Consider the following 12,732-nt stretch of genomic DNA (forward strand, 5'->3'; position numbering starts at 1 on the left):
TGAGGCCTTATTTTAACTTCACTTCCTCTTTTAAACACCCTCTCCCCAAATACATTCATGCTTAGCATAACAAAGCTTCAGTTAACAGCCTGTATATACAAGTGATTCCTTGAGATTATATTGCCTAGTGCCACTGTAACTATATTAATTTATGTGAGTATACTCTGTGATATTTGTACAGCCCCCCAAAAACCTAAAGATGGATTTCTCAAAACACTTTTATCAAAAAATATCACTTTTAACCTGTTGAGTGGTGCATAATTATATTACAGTCATATTCTGAGATATTAAGTTGGGACATGTGGCACCTCTAGGCTTGAGTTTGACTAGAATAATAGTATCAGCTGGACTGATAGTAGGTGACAGAGATACAAACTGGAGTAATAGTGAAGTGGGATTTAAAGAACGATCCCCCTCCAACTCCTCCCCTCCTCCCCTGTAGCTGTGGTTTCTTGCTCTAGTACGGATAAGATTGGCAGTTATGTCCTGTAAACAGAGTTTATGTCATCTTGTTCTCTCAGGATTGCTAGGCTCTGATTCTTGAGAGGCTAAGTTACTAACTGCTTTGTCCTGCTTCTATTCCCTGGCTTGCCCCCATCCTTCCTGGTTTCTAAAGGCCAACCCTACCAGCAAGTGTGGAAAACTAAACCTTTTCCTCTGTGATGTTGCTCAGCCATTTTGGACATCATAAGGTCGCGCTGAGCCTGTGTGCACCTAAAACCCAATATTCTTCCCTTTTCAGGGCTTTGCCAGATAACTTAGTTGTTTAAAGCACCTCTTAGGTAAATGCAGTCAGGTGCATAAGACTGCAGTTTGATACCCAGCTCCAAAAAATGCTGCACCAGACCTGCCCTTAAGGCAGCTGGAAGTAGCAAGCAAGCAAACAAACAAACAGAAACTCCTTTTCTCCCATTGGTCTCTTTCATAGCTTGGCTTCTACAACAATAGTAGGTGATAGAGATACAAAGTGAAGTAGCTAAGAATGTGTTAATGAAGAGCATAAGGGCAGAAAATCAAGTAACAGAAGAGAGAGAGAGAGAGGGAGAGAGGGAGAGAGGGAGGGAGAGAGAGAGAGAGAGAGAGAGAGAGAGAGAGAGAGAGAGAGAGAGAGAGAGATCTATAGGCTCTGAGATTGAGATCAGGCTCTAACCCAGGCTCAGCTGTCACTAGCTAGCTGATCTTCTACTTACATGCCTCAATAGCAAAATGGGGAAACTAGTAGTCAGAGATAGGCTCGTGTTTTACAGGTCTTAAAATTTACACCCCTCAGGAAAAGAATATAAAATTACAAATGAAAATGTTCATATAAAACTGATTATTTAAAATCAAAACATAAATCATGATGAAATACATTTTGAAGTGCTGAAAATTGTATGCCAAAGCAAAAAGATATCTGCAACCACAGCCAGGGCAAGACAAAATCTAAATGGTCATTGTGCTTACATTATTTTACTTGTGAAGTTTTCTTAAGTCATGGAACCACATGAACATATTATTAGAATTGTTCTCAGAAACCTTTCAAAAGTCTATGCAAATAAAGTCCTGTCACCTGAGCTACATTATTTTCATAATAAACTTGCCCTGGCTAACAGTGTCACAAGGTGGCAATCAAGCTTCACATTCACCCAGTTTGGCCAGATGGCCTGCGAGTAGGACCTCCTGCATGAGCCTATGGTACGGAATGCCATGTAACACTGGGTGAACTTGAATGAGTTTCTCCCACTACTTCTGGTTACTATGGAGAAGAAACAAGCTTTGGCTGATGCGGGAATCAGCACAGAAATACTGAATGGTCACGAAAGGAGAACAAGTCAAGGAGAGAGAAAGGAAGGGACAAAAAAAGAATAAAGGAAAAAAATGGAAATGAAGTTTTTATAAATAGCAGGGGGAAAGGCTAGGGATGCAGCTCAGTGCTAGTGTTTGCCTACTGGGCACAAAGCCCTGAATTTAGTCCCTAGTACCAAAAAAAAAAAAAAAGGAGGAGAAGCTAGATGTGGTGGTGCACACCCATAATACCTGCATCCTGCAAGACTGAGGCAGGAGGATTATCATGATTTGAGGCCAGCCTACGCTATTAAGTGAGTTCAAGGCCAGCCTGCACTACATACTGAGACCCTATTTAAACCCTCATAAAAAACAAAACAAACAAAAAAAGGGAAGATGATGGAGACCATTAGGAAATGGCTCTGAGCAAGATTTAAAATTAATCCGTGGGCTTTCTGTGTTTCCTTGTGAGTCTGTCCAAGGCCTAGGCTCCTTGTCTAGAGATAGGCAGAAGATTGTAGCAAGTGAACCTCTGTCACAGCTGAGCTCTGTAGTGGCCTGTGATGCCATCATGCCTCAAGGGCAGGATAAGGCCACAGCTGAGGACGCCTGGCTCCAAGCCCAATTTACTAAATCAAGATTATAACTGCAGGCAGCTCACGTCAACCTGGAGGTGAGACAGTCTCCTCATTAGCATGATTTACTACTTGGGAAGGTCTTTGAGTTGACTCCAGAGGTCCTACTCAGTTCTCTAGCTGCCTCAGTATTTTCTATCTTTGTTTGTAAATCAGATAAATATGGGTTGCCAGAAAAGTTATTTGTCTCAGCCTCCAGAGAATCTCGAATTCTTCTAGTGGGTTTTGATCTTCCTGGAGCCCTAAAACTATATCACTTATCTCTTATTTAAGCCTTCATTGTCTACTTGCTTGAGAGAAAGAGGGAATGCAGGAAAGGGAGGGGAATAAAAGAAGAAGCAAGATATTTTATATATAGGTAACAGTTTCCTATGATGAAAGTTATTATATATATCTAATATACATAAATATACCAATTAAATAAATAATTGAGTGCTTAAAAGAGAAGAAATAGTAGCTGATATCATGGGAGCAGATGAATGCCCCAAAGGAAAAAAGCAAAGAGTGAGGAAGACACGTCACAGAGGACTGTAGTAGTTTGATCCTGGATGCCCCTCAAAGGCCTTCATGTTAAAGGTGAAGTCCCCAAGGCAGTAGGCAATTTGAGGGAAGCCCTGTGGGAGATCCTGAGGTCCCTTGGACATGCTCTAGAAGGAAATGAGTTGACCTTGTCCTTCACTCACTTGAGGTAAGTAAGCACTTCCATTACAGTGCAACCCATAGTCTCAAAGCAATGGGTAGAACCTCCAAAACTGGAACTCAGAATAACATTTTTGTCTTTTTAAAAAATTTTTAAAAATTATTTATTTGGTACAGGGTCTCGCTTATGCATCTCAGACTTGTAGTAGTGATTCTCCTGTCTCAGCCTCCCCAACACTGGGATTACAGGCATGAGCCACCACATCCAGTTTTGGGGCTGGCATGGCATGCCCAGGATTCCAAGGCCTGCATGGCATGTGGTATGGGGCATTGAACCCAGGTTCTTGCACTTACCAGGCAGGTGCTTAGACCTCTGAGCTATCTCCCCAGCATACCTTTTTGTCTTTTTGAGTTGATTTATCTCAGCTATTTTTTTATGCTAGTGGAAAACAGCATAAAAATGGGAACACAGAAATAAAGATGGGAACACAGAGAAATAAAAAGGTGAATGAAAGAGGCTTGGGTCTGTCACTGGCTGCCCTCCTCCAAGTCACATCACTAGCTCTCCCAGCAGATGGACTTGGGATGAGGTTCCCTAAGAGAGACCAAATCCAAAAGCCACGACATGCCCCAGAGCCATTGAGGCAGGAGAGACTGCATACATGTGCCTGTGGCTTCAGGGAGACAGGTGTGCATCCTAATGTCCACCTCCTCTAGAGTACCAAACGTTGTTTGTGTGGCTTCATTTCCCCCCAAGAACATGATTTGTTATCTTGCCATAAGAGTCCATAATTACAAGATCTCCTCGAGGTTGTGCAACCGACCAAAGAAGAAACACCAACACACAGTGCATCAGTTACTAGAAGCAACACATGGATTCATGGAAATGAAAATAGCTGACACCAGGGAGAAACATGAGGCTCAGTTCCCCTTCCTCCTGCTGCCTTCACTCACAGGGACAGACAGACTTATCTTCTCTGCCATCAGAATTCTTTAACAAGTACACTGTTGAATATTTGGGGTGCTGTTCAAAAGTATCGTATCTTAATCCACTCAGTCCTCAACACAAGTCCATGAGGTGATACCATTTCTCCTTGCACAGGGAGGTGAGCCCTGGAGGCCAGGGACTCAGCCAGGGTCCAGAGCATGCTGCCCTCCTCTGCCATCCCAGAAGGGTGATTTATGCCTATATTCAGCCAGGCTGACTTTTCAAGGAGGCAGAAACGGTGCAGAGGTAGGAAAGCACAAAATTCCCTTCCTCAGGACCTTGAGAAAGAACTCATTTTTTTTTTCCAGTACTGAGGATTGAATCCAGAGTCTTCATACTGAGTTACATCCCCCACAACCCTGGTCCTTTTTATTTTGAGGTAGGTTATTTTGAAGTCACTAACTTGACCAGAGTGCACTTGAACTCATGATCTTCCTGCCCCAGTCTTCAAGTGTTGGGCTAACAGGTGTGCACCACTACAACAGGTCTGAAAACTCCTGGGCACACAGCCCATTTAACTGTCGTTGACCTTTGGCCTCCTTGGAGGAAGGCTGGGTTCAGCAAAGAAGAAGAGGAAGAGAGTGGGTCCCTGCCACCCACGCAGCCCTCCTGACAGCTCTAGGGCCAGGACCCTGTGCTGGAGGTTGATGTCTGCCTTCTTTGGCCTCCTAGCAGTCTCCTTACCCTTCCGACTCATTCAGGCCCAGCACCATTCTCTGCCTCTGCTTTCTAGAGTACAGCTTGCTTTTGCAATCAAGGTTGTAGCCTCACCATTTCCATGAAGTCTCATGGCAACTAGGGACTGGCTAAAAACAGTGAGTTTGCATCCTGACAGACTGGGCCAAAAGTGACTCCACCACTCACTGCCTCAAGTGTGACTCTAGTCCCCCCTGTGTAACACACAGGGGGGACTGAGTGCTTCCAATGCTTCATTGTTTGAGAACTAACAGGCCTGAGCAAGGCCTTGGGTTTTATCCCCAGCACCACAAAAGATGTAATGGGTGAAAGTGCTTATCATAGAACCTACCACACAGGAAATATGGAATAAATGTTAGCTGTTTCATTGTTGTGAAGAAGACAGATATGTAAGGGCCAGTGAGATAGACTGAAACCTCCAGTAACTGTGAGCTAAATAAACTTTTCTTCCTTCATTTTGAGTGTTGGGTATTTGTCCCAGCAATGGGAGAAAAATAACTGAGACACCATGTTTTAAATAATTGCATGTACATTATGTCTCCATTTTTTATTTTTATTTTTTGGCACTGGGGATTGAACTCAGTATCTTGTGATTGCCATACAGGTGCTTGTGCCATTGAGCTATATCCCTGGCCCCCTATGTCTCCATTTTAAATGATTAAAAAAATTAAATGAATCTTCTACAGCTTCACCTCCACACAGTAAGTTCTATAATATTTGACAATTTTTAAAAAAAATATGAATTTTTGATTTATCTTATCCCTTTAATTAAAATTAAGAGTTTTATAATACACAAAATATATCAGTGTAAGAATACATAAGCTATATACATGGACATATGTAGTGAAGACATCCTAAATAGTGTTATATCCATGGGTCAGAGTGGTTGAATATTTTAGGGAAAAAACAAGAAAAAGATTGAGTTTCATTTCTTGGGTTCATAGAATATACAGAAGAGAAGAGCTGTAGGAGATAAGATATAAATGCTGAGTTGTATAAAAACAGACACACATACAGAAGAGCTTAAGGCCTACCAAGTAAAAAAAGTGTGGACTTTCAGTAGTCAGAGATAAAAGGGAAGGAAGGCTGACACTTCCTGTGAAGGACACTGGGTGATGGTCCAAGGGCACACAATGGTAGGTGACACAGCTGGGGTTCACACCCGCGATTTACTGAGTCCTGAGCCCACATACTGTTATGGTTTGTGTATAGGTGTCCCCCCAAAGCCTCATGCAGTCATGGGGTGGGTACTTCTAGAGTTTGTGATTAACTCATGAGTCACTAGGATTATGTGTGATCCAAAACTGGGATTATGGGTCTTAGTACTGCTGGGATTATGGGTGTGAGTATTTCCCCCAGCCTGGGGCAGAGAGCCTGAATGTAATATAAGAGACAAAGAGACAGACTTTCTGTAGTCATCGCTCTTTGTTGTTGCTGCTGTTCAGCCACCATGAACTGCTGCTCTCTGCCATGTGACCCTCTGCCTTGGAGCCAGCTGAGTGTGGACTGAAACCTCCAGTGACTGTGAGCTAAATAAACCTTTCCTTCCTTCATTTTGGGTATCGGGTATTTGTCCCAGCAACGAGAGAAGAGTAACCTAAGACACTGTCTAAATACATTCTATTTGTTCAAGACAGTGTTAGTCAATCAGTCATTAGTCATATTACAATCAAGACTTGACTAAAGTACCTGATTTGAAATTAAATGATGTAAAAATTACATCTGCCTTTTCTTTGGTGATATCTCCCTGAGTGGGAAAAATAACAGCACGTCAATTTTCATTTCATTTGTGAACCAAAGATGACCGATAATCCTGAAGTTGCCCAAAAAGAAAGAGAATGAATTAAGACTGGCCTGGCCGCTGCAGGAAGAACAGCCTCATGGTGCCTTGTTACCTTCCCTGGCCTCTTCTATTCCCCTCCATAAGTCCAGACATCACCATATCTCCTAGGCTGTTAAGTGCCTGGGTAATTTTTAAAATAGGAAATTAGGTATGAATGCTTTATAGAGGGCTGACCAGATAGTTCAGTGGACTAAAGCGCCTGCTTAGGCAGACGCAGCAACCAGGGTTCAATCCCAAGTGTGCCGTGCTAGCCCCACCTCTGGGGGCCACTGAGACTAGGCATGGTAGCACCTGCCTGTAATCCCAGTGTTTGGGAGGCTGAAAATAGGAGGATCACTATGAGTCCAATCTGTGTAGTAAGACCCTGTAGATCCTGTACTAAATACATTTAAAAAAATTTTTAAAAAAGAATGCTTTGTAGGAGTATGTACATTTTATCCTTAAGTAAGATGAGGCAGAAACATCTGATTAGAACAATCTGGGCACAAGTTGCGGCACTGTCATGAGAACGGAGTGGGGAGAAGAGGCAAAGTGGAAAGTGTACTCTTATTTCGTGCTGGTGATATCACTAGGAGGTTCTTTCATTACCACTGGGGAACAATGTGAAGGCTGCTCCAAGGAGATCATCTCCAACAAGTCAGCATAGTATTGTCTGCTCTTCACTCTGGGGCTTCACTCCTTCCATGTCCCACTTCAACTCATCTCTTAAACTCTATTTAGTTCTCTTTTGGTACATTTATATATATAGCATGGAAACTGAACTTTCTGCCTACAGGGCCATTGCATAATTAAATAATGTAAGGCGTGTGAATGCAATCAGAAAAGTGTAGTGTGCAGTGTACTTTTTAGCTTCTTTAACTTTTTCTTCTTTTTTGTTTATAAGCACCCAATGTTACTTAGTTATTTTTTTTATCATCATTTCTTAGGAACTCTGGCTTCATAGATGCCAGTTTGATTCTCACTAATATGATTTGTGTTTTTGTGTGCTCACATAATGGGTATGTTCTCCATTCCTGGTTTTTCCTTCACATCAATGAACTTTGTTTCCTTTTTTTTTTTTTTTAACAGTAGCTAGGTTTAATTAAAGTTAGAAAAAGAAACAGGCTCCATAGGGTCAAGTCAAAGTAGGACAAGCTCGTGCTATAGCATGGAAGTGGGCCACTATACAATGGAGATGACAATGGCAAAAACTCAATGTGGAATATCCTTTTTGTATCACAGAGTCCTCAGGCTGACATCAAGTCTCTAGGCCATCCTATTGAAAACTTGCTCCAATTCTCATGAGAAGCTATGTGCAGGGGCCTTGAGTACTATTCTGTGCATGAGTCCTGGGATTTTGTGACTAAACAGGTCACACCTACTTCCCCAGCCAGCTAGTGCACAGGTGTCTAAGAGAATGACCTGATACTTAGCAAGCCATTTCCCTGTGAACCAGAAATAACTGCTGGTCTCAAGAATCACTCTGATCTGATGAGCAGTCAGGACTTCTAGTTCCTATCCTAAAGTTAGCTTTGCACCTTCCACTGTTTGCGTAGCTGTAGCTGCTACTGTCCTTAGGGAGGGTGACCATCCAGCAGCAACTCCATCTAACTTTTTGAAGTTTTTGTCCTAGCCTTTGCACCAAGGCACTCAAAGCAGTTCCTCTTTTCTCTGATATGTAGAGGCAGAGGGCTTTCTTAAATTGGGTATCATATTATACCATGCAGCAAGATCTACCTGTTAGCTAATTAGATCAGGGAGACCTGGTGCAATCCCAACAGGCAAAGCCCATTTTGACCTTTGTTAGAATTTAGAATTGCTCCCAATTATGCTAGTAAATGTCTTCCTAGCAAGGGAGTAGGACACTACTGTGAGACCCTTACTTGACCTACTGTTCATTCTTTTCCTCATTCTGCTAATAGGATCTTATATTCTTAATTGGTTAACACAGTTTGTGTTACAGCACCTAGATTCTGTCAACTTATAGATGGTCCTCACCCAAGATTCATACATTGTCCTGGGGCCTCAGACAAACAATGAAGACACAATTTAAACAAACATAGTATAGAGAAGTATTTGTCTAGATACAAATAACAGGGGTGAATAAAATGGAGAAGCTCCTTTTATTCTAACTTTTCCAACCTGCCCCATATAATATAGTGTCCTCAGTTGTTTGAGGATGCCTGCAACTCACCTCCTGGTTCTTCATCCACATCAACATCTATAAGTGCTATAAGTTTCCATTTCCCATTCAACCCACCAGTTCCCCTAAAGTCATTGGAACCTTCCCTGCCCTATCAAAAGCCTGCATGTTCTGTTTCTGTACTTCCTGACTGTAAAAGTCTATAAAAACCCCAAACAACCAGAGGCCAGGACCTGGCTCGTTTGGGAATGATCCCACCTAGGTCCACCAGTGTTAATAAAGTTGTACACTGCTCCAAACCTTCTCAGGTGTCATTCTTTTCCCAGTCCTGGCTTGTTACAGCAATTTAAACCTTATAACAACTCTGATAGCATTGACATTCATAATTATAGATAAGGACTAGAAGCATAAGAAGGATATCGACCATGATTGGTGGTCAATCAGCATGGAGGGGAATTGCACCCACTCCCATAAGAACCGGCTTTAGAGCTGGTCAGCTTAGCCACATCTACTTCTAGAGTGAAAGAGTACTGTACTGTAATGTTATGCCATCCAATTTTTTTCTCATCTAGTTATGTTCAGCAAACACTTTTTAAAAAATATATTTATTACAGGGTCTCACTACACAGCTCATACTTAGTGATCCTCCTGTTTTCAGACTCCCCAGTGCTAGAATTATAGGCATGTGCCACCACACCTTGACTCAGTGGCCTGCTCAGTGCACACAGGGGTGGGACTAATGTGGCTTGTGGTGTTGGGGATCAAACCCCGGTCCCTGAGCTTGCCTAAGCAGGCACTTAGATATAACATCCACTGAGTTATCTCTCTGGTCCAACAAGCACTTTCTTTCTTTCTTTCTTTCTTTCTTTCTTTCTTTCTTTCTTTCTTTCTTTCTTTTCTTTCATTTATTTATTTGTTTTTGTGGAACCAGAGATTAAACTCAGGCCCTTGTGCTTGCCAGGCAAGCGCTTATTCTACTGAGCCATCTCCCTGGCCCAAGCACTTTCTTAATAGTTATAAAGCTCACTGTCACCAGTAGCCATGGAAATTCTTTTTATGTTTTCAAATGAAATAATTACAGTTCCTCCTGAGGAGAAGTTTATTTAGTCCCAGAGTTTGAAAAGGATTCAGTCCATTTCCTACTGACTTCAAGGCAGGAAGGGCCTAGCAGAAGAAAACTGCTTATAACAGGGAGGCCAGAAGGCAGAAAGAAGGGTGGAATCAGGGTGGAATTTACCCCTCTGGCTCACGCCCACAGTGACCTCTTGGGATCAACTCAGCATAGTACCCCATGACCCAGCCACCTTCCTGAAGACCCACCCCTGAACACATGAGGCTTTGGAGGCCATTCTAGATCTAAACCACAATACCCAGCAATTTCATTCCTAGACACACCCAACTGACTTGAAAACATATGTCCTGACAAAAACGTGTACATGAATGCTATGGATTGAAAGTTTCTCTTCTCTCCAAATTCCTACGTTAAAGCCTGAATCCCTAGCATGAGTGCGTTGGAGGTGAGAACTTTGGGAGGTAATGAAGTCCAGATAAGATCACCAAATGACACTTCCATGATTGAATTAGTTCCCCTAGAAATGAAGGGAACAGAGCTCTCTCTTTCTATTCTGCAAGTGTGGAAAAAAGCAGAAAAGGGCCATGCATCAGCAAGCAAGAGGGCTGTCACTGAGAACATGACTGATCTCAGACTTCTAGCCTTCAGACACTGAGAAGTAAATGCTTGCATTTAAGCCATTCAGACAATGGAATTTGTTATAGCAGCCCAGGCTGAACAAGAAAAGAAATGTTCACAACATATTATTTGTTAGGAAAAAGTAAAAGAAACAGGTATGAGCTCAACAGGACAGATTTATTTCAGAACAAAACTGAGAGGGACTGCTCTGGAACTAGGGACCAGACCAGCAATTTTCATATAAGGCTATGACATCTTTATAGGGTCATGGGAATAAAAAGGAGCTGTGGAAGGAAAAATTGCAATGGGACTTTTAAGGTGGAGCGTTCAGTACAAAGGAATTGTGGCTAATGGCCCAGGACCAGGCTTAAACATGCACAATGTGCACTAAGAGCAGAGCTAAATACTGACTGGGAAGTACAGGGTGTAGCTGTGCTTACTGGGCTTTATTGATGATTCATCTTCAGGGGAGCGGGGAGATTTAACTACAGAGACAGTGGTCTCTGCTCAGGCCAGGACGGCAGTGTCAGATTCCATTATTCACGGTGGTCCAAAAGAGGACACAAACGTCTACCAACTGATAAATGGATATATAAAAGGTGGTACAGCTTTACAATAGAATATTACTTGGAGGGCCAGTGAAAAGCTCAGCAGACTAAGGGCCTGATAGGTAACCTCAGCGACCAGGGTGCCATCCCTAGCATCACATGCCGCGCCGGACCCACCCTCAGGCATGCTGAGCCGGGGACTGAGTCCAAGTGTGGTGGCACACACCTGTAATCCCAGCTCTGGGGAGGCTGAAAACAAGAGGATCACTATGAATCTGAGCTGCTAGTGGGACCCTGTACCAAATACATAAAATAAGTAAACAAGAAATCATTTGGTTAAAAAATAAGCAATGAAGTTCTGATACATTTTATAAAATGGATAACTTTGAAAATATACCAGGGGCTGGTGAGATGGCTCAGTGGTCTAAAGCACCTACTTAGAACAAGCTTAGCAAAGCACAGGGACCACGGTTCAATCCCCCAGCACCACGTGCCAGCCAGCGCTGCTCCCTGGTGGGGTGAGCTGGCCACACACACACACACACACACACACACAAATAAATAAATTAAAATTAAAAAGAAAAAGAAAATATACCAGATGAGAGCTGGAGAGATGGCTCAGCGGTCTAAGTGCCTCCCTAGCAAGCACAATTCGTTCAATCCCAGCTACTGCATACTATGCCAGTCCCAGAACCCTGGGCATGCCATGATGGTCCCTAAACCAGGTGTGGTGGCTGGTGTATACCTGTAGTCTTAGCCCTAGCGGGGAGGCTGAAACAGAAGGATCACTAGAAGTCTGAACTGTGTAGCAAGACCCTGTAATAAATAAATTTAAAAAGAAATTTTATCTTTAATACCAGATGAAAGAAACCAGTCATAAAAGAACTTGTATTATGTTATCTCATTCATAAGTGAGTTCCAGAAAGCACAAATCAATAACAGTGTTTTAGTGGTGATTGGGGATGAAGAGGAAAGAAAATACAAGATATGTTCTCTGGCCATATCGAATTGAACTAGAAAGCAATACTACACGAATGATACTTACAACTACATAGATGACTCTCAAATGTATTGTGTGTGTGAAAAAAATAAGATTCAAAAAACTATTTTTGTCTGGTTTTGTTTATGCGAAACTAGAACTACAGAGACCAAAACATGACCAGGGGTTGCCTGAGGTTGGTGATAAAAGGCCCTGCAGGCAGGGACTTGGGAGGATGTGCTGCTGTTGACTGCGCAGGTACATACACTTGCCCAAACTCCCAGAACTATGCACTAAAAAGTACAGATTTTCTATGTGAAAATTATGTCTTCATTTTATTTAATTTTGTCTTTTTATTTAATTAACTTATACAGTTTGGGTGCTGAGAATTGAACTTAGCAAGAAAAGGGAAAATAAATTTACCAAAAATGTTCACTGTAAAGACAATTTTTGAGATACAAAGTAGTTTCAAGAACAATAAGAAAGTGTGGTTTTTGTTAAAACATCTCAAAATTACCTCAGGATGGATTCTGTCTGCGTGGAGTCTTCGGTCCATCCCCAGCAGCGGTCTCAAGACGAGCTTGTGGCGGATGGCCTGGCTTCCTGTCGTTACATGGTTCCTGTCTTCACCTTCGCTCTACCTGGAAATACAGGACATGGGCAGTTCAGCAGCCTTATCAGAACCCGAATGGATCACTTCAGCACCTACTTGCCTGTCTTTGACCAATGCCGTGGAAGCTGATGACCAGCGCCCAGCCCGCTGCTGTTACCTCACCTGGGTGGATGGTGGTGAAGGTGTGGAGGTCATAGGTGCAGAGAGAAGGCAGG

The sequence above is a fragment of the Octodon degus genome, unplaced genomic scaffold, assembly GCF_000260255.1.
Source record: "Octodon degus isolate 3935 unplaced genomic scaffold, OctDeg1.0 scaffold00147, whole genome shotgun sequence".
Lineage (NCBI taxonomy): Eukaryota > Metazoa > Chordata > Mammalia > Rodentia > Octodontidae > Octodon > Octodon degus.